Genomic DNA, 5,000 nt, shown 5'->3' with positions numbered 1-5,000 from the left:
TCTTTTCTCCATCCATCTTAACCACACTGTGCACTTCTTAAGCCACAGCGGCGTGATGCCAAACCAATCCAGATTCTGTGGAATAACCTTTGACCTGCTGGCTGTTTGCTGCTGAGCTCAGAGTCTCCGTCTGTGGTTTTAATCAATACTCGTTTAAGGTCATTCGTGCAGGACGAAGCAAAGCTGGAAACAACTGAGTGGCAGCAGAAAGCGTCAGCGCGTTACGCTCGCCTCGTCTTTTTGAGGACTCATCATAAAGCTTTGACGGTGGTTATCGTGCCGAGCGAGAGCGTTCGGACGCCCGCTGGGGTCGCGGCGTTGCTTACAAACCTTCTCTTTCTCTCTCGTCGGGTTTAACGTCCCGATGCTCTAACTTGGTCTCTCTCTGAAACAGACTCCGTGTGTTTGAGATCTATGTGCAGCCGTGCACGTTTTCAGGCCCATGGGTGCCTGAAAGCTGCCGGCCTCCAAACCAAAATGAATTATGAGGAACATTTGGGAAAGAAGGAATTTGTTGCAAAACAGGAAACTTGTTGTTCGCTGTGACGCTGAACAGAGCGAGGCGTTTTAATCTAACACGGCCAACAGCGAAGAAACACAAGAGCATCTGACAGTGAGTCAGGTCGACGTGAATCAAATTGTGAATCATGCAAAGCTACCCTAGAAAAGTGGATTTAGGTTGAAGTCGAAGTCTCCGTCCTGACCGTGCGTTCTGAGGAGCTTTGATGACCTCGGCGCAGCTGAATCTGGTTATTTCCCCACCGCGCAGTTTAAAAATAACACGAGCAGTAAAACAAACTGTTGCATGAGACTGAAAACGTCTCTGAGAAGCTTTGTTTTTATTTGGCGAGGCCGATGTTTGTTGCTAGGCAGAAACTCGAGCCAAATGTCTGATGACTATCTGAAAAAGTGCAGCTCTCTGAACAATGCATCAGGAACGAGCGGAGCCTCAGAGAATTTCACTGGAGGGACTTTTACTGCTGGACATATTTCACGTGACGTCGGACGACTGAGGCGGCGTGAACGAAACACGCCGACAGCTCATATGAGTTTATGATAAACATGGATCCATCTGAGCTGAGATCAGACAGGAGACATCGTCCTCCAGCTGCCTCTCACTGATCTGAACTGCTGTTTCATTCATTTTTACTTTCCTGTAACAAGACATTTAAGTTGATGATGATCTTTTTCTGCCATATTGGAGCAGGCCTCCATCTGGTAACACCAGAGGACCCTTCGTTTGTGCAGGTTTGTCTGACGCTCATCTCTGGATGATTAAAGTGAGTAAATGAGCTTCGTCTGAAGGGACGGCGAGGAGCTCCGCCACATCGTCTGACGGGGATGCTTCAGATGTGTTCCAGGCACATCCAGCTGGAGAGGAGACCTCTGGAAGTTTTCCCGAAGAAGAGCTGGAGGAGGTCTGAGCAGCAGAACATGGAGGACGAGCTGCATCCACAGGTTGGAGTTTGCGGATCAAACCACGTGAGAAGCTTCGGTTACTGAGGACGAACCCACGAACGCTCAGAGCCCTGATAATGAAAAGCATCGTCCGTGTTTCACGTACGTTGACGGATTACTGTGAAATACCACTTTCACTGTTTCACAGTGAAACGAGCTGATTTTGATTATTTCTGGGAAAACGAGGAGCGTGGTGGTGTTGCGAGCGAGCGGCCGTGACGAGGAGGAGATAGGAGGAGATTATATGAGGTCACGCTGCAAACTCTTACTGCATTCTCAGCTAACGAGCTCCGATCGAGGCTCTCATTATCACAAACCCACACACACACATATCCGTGCGTATGGACCGACACACACACGCTCCCTCCTCCACCTCCTCTTCCTCGCTGCCTTCGCTCGCTCGCTCGCTCGGCTCTGGCGTCAGGCCTCGTTTTGTGGCCGGCGGACATCATTAGCCGGGGATTATGGGAAAGGAAGAGGGAATTCTGGGAATGGAGTGACCACAGAAAAGCCGGGATGTCAGAGGCAAAGCGGCAGGCAGACAGAGAGAGAGACGCCACAATAAAAGTGAAGGAAGCACAGAGACGGGACGACGACGCGAGTAAACAGAGAGACGGAGCTGATAATTAAAGACAGAAGGAAAAATGTCTTTAATGTCGGACGACAAGCATGTCGGGGAAAAACAGAGATATCGGCAAAGGAAATGGAAACGATCACAACGCTGATCCACGCACGTTTGTTTATGTGCACGAAGCAGCATTTAAGGCAGGTCTGTCAGGTCAGTCCGAGAGCAAACCGGCAGCACGCCGAGCTGTCAGCGCTCGTCACGGCGACGGCGTCCACACACGCACACGTCCTGTCCACGCTCAGCGAAGCCTTTCAACAACGGTCCGGTTTACTGAGTTTTAAAGCTAAACTTTCTGCTCGTCTTCATTTCCTGCTTTACAAACACGCAGCCCACAGCCTGACGCAGACTTGGGCGGGCCACGGGTTTCCACCAATCCCGACGAGGCGTGCACCTGAGGAGCAGACGAGCTGCTTCCCCTCGCCGTCAGCAGGAAGAGCACGAGGTCAGCGACATGGAGACGCAGCTTCATTGTCTTTTAATTTAGACAATTTATTAATTAAAATCTATTAAAATAAAGCAGAATATCCTTTTGCTGTGTTTAATGTTTTGGCAGTGATAATGGGAGCGTCCTGATGCCTGAGTTAAATAAGTCCAGTGATCACACACGGTGTTATGGCGCTCGTCTATGGGAAGTCCTCTGATTGGCTGCTGCTCCTGTCCATCCTCTGCAGATGACGTTTTCCCGCCTGTTTCTCCTGGATGTTCACACCTCAGCTCATCAACACATTTTATCTCCTCCCTTCTTTTCCCAGGAATTTAACCCACTAAATAAGCAAACCTAACCTTGACCCCGGGGGACCCCGTGACCCCCAAAACACCGAGCTGGGCCTTCCCCTCCTCCACCTCTTCCTCCTTCTCCCCTGCGGGTTGGGGCCAAGAAAACACAGGTCTGGTTTTCATCCTCCCTCGGAGCGCCGGCTCTTTAACGCAGTGATAAACAGCAGCTGACTGAGCGGCGTCTCAGAAACGCGCTGAGACGAGGACGAAGACTAAAGAGTTGAATGCAGTGAAATGTGTTTTTATCAAAACTCTGATGGCGGTGTGTCGGCGGGTTGACTGCAGAGCAGGAGGCGGGTCCACAGTCACACGGCTCAGACGCATCACAGAGCCGTTCATTTCCACCTTATTGTGGATTACAGCAGCTTTGCATGACTCACAGTTCAAAATAATCCTTCTTTAGCTTACACTGGGCTTCAGTTCATCTGTCATTCTTCTGATTGGCTGCTCCTCAAAAATTAGGGTTTAAGCAGCAGGTGGGTGGGGCTTCTGATGACCAAATAAGGATGAGGAATAGAAATTTTACAGTAACACCCTCCGAGTTCACAGCAGGGGCTGAATTTGGGACTGTTGAATGATGAAGGGGAACACTACATTTGATACCAGGATCATCTTCTTGACTTGATTAACGGTTATATTTTAAGGTTACGCTGCTTTATCTGCAAGCCACTTTGCAACCCAGCGCCAGTCCAGTTCATCCTTTCATGCTGAAGCGACAGAAGCTCCTGCAGGTGGAAGATGTTTCCCATTGAACTTTGGCACCCTGACCGACACATCACAGAGCACCTCGGGGTTCGGTATCTTGCCCAAGGACGCTTTGGCATGGAGACTGGAGCAGCCAGGAATCAAACTACCAACCTTCCAGTTAGCAGATTAGTTACTCTGCCTCCTGAGTCACAGCCGCCGTGTAACTGAGCCCAGATCAGCCCACAGAAACACTCAGGACGTCTCTTTACTTTCACTGAACCTGTCCGAGCCTGTAATCACTCACTCACAGTCATAACCTGATATTAGCTTCTGCTATCAGTCGAGGTGAAAAGACTGTGACATGTATGCACTAAAGCACATTGTTTCCACATTTCTCTTATTTCATGAACAAAGTCTTGTTCAGCATTAACACATGTGCTCAAGAAGCAGAAGAAGTGTCTTTTGTCTTTTACTCCACGTTTCCCTCAAACACGTCAGCGAGACATCACCCGGCACGCCTCTAACACAGGCCTCAGGTAAAGTAAATGACACCTGACTCCAGATTCAAGCCTTCAGACTGTGCAACAACGTTTCCTTTTTACACTGTACTTTCCCCTGGACCACCCTGCAGACGCACATAGTTAAATCACTCAACATTTACCTGCTGCCTGTAATATGCAGGCAGGGACTCTATAACACACCTGAGAGCAACGATGGCCACTCTGTGATCATGTAACTGTGAGTTACTTCAGCTGAGCCAGAGCCCAGAATCACGGACATGTAACCAACAGCAACAGTTTACCTGCAGCAATAAAACCATGTTTCACTCAGCACAAGATGATTACTGTTCCGCTCTGCCTAAGTTATATTTAACAGCTCATACGGTTAAAAACGAGCTGAGTTGGAGTGGGTTGCAAAGTGTCTTGCATATACACAGAAAATGTAGGCTGGCTAAAGGAAAAAGTTAATTCAAGGCAAAGTAATGAGCAAGCAGCAGTTACAGGGTCTCAGCTGATCTGCAGGGATGGCTGTGCTCGACTTCACGCCCTGACTCATCACTCTGAAGCCATTTTCATACCTGCGCTGCATCCTGACCTCTTCTAGACCTCATCTGATGACACGCATGGTCACATTAAACAAACCGTCCAGAAACGTGGCTTTTTTCTCTGAGCATCGAGTCGGCAAAACCAAAGACGTTATATTACAGGTGTGATCACACAGCACAGGTATGGTCAGGTCACCTCATCAGCGGCTTCCTCACGTAAACCAAAGCGAGCAAGTATTTCCATCCAAAAATATCTGACGACGTTCTGAAATAATGCTCCAGAAATTCCAGACTTCAAGTGAGAAAGGGAGGAAGGAAGGACGGAAGGAAGGAAAGAAGGAAAGAAGGAAGGAAGAAGATACATTCAGAGCCAGTAAATAAACTCTGATCAATGTATTTGTGTAA

General features: G+C 48.8%; 1 protein-coding gene across 2 annotated transcripts in view; it reads right to left on the bottom strand.

Moving 5' to 3' along the window:
* plekhg2 (pleckstrin homology domain containing, family G (with RhoGef domain) member 2) overlaps positions 1 to 5,000 on the bottom strand; it is a 62,023-nt gene that overhangs the window by 19,336 nt on the left and 37,687 nt on the right. The window lies entirely within an intron of this gene.

The sequence above is a fragment of the Rhamphochromis longiceps genome, linkage group LG14 (assembly GCF_057381845.1).
Source record: "Rhamphochromis longiceps isolate RC_006_pf linkage group LG14, R_longiceps_female_GT1.1, whole genome shotgun sequence".
Classification (NCBI taxonomy): Eukaryota; Metazoa; Chordata; class Actinopteri; order Cichliformes; family Cichlidae; genus Rhamphochromis; species Rhamphochromis longiceps.
This window is presented reverse-complemented; position numbering and strand designations above follow the sequence as displayed.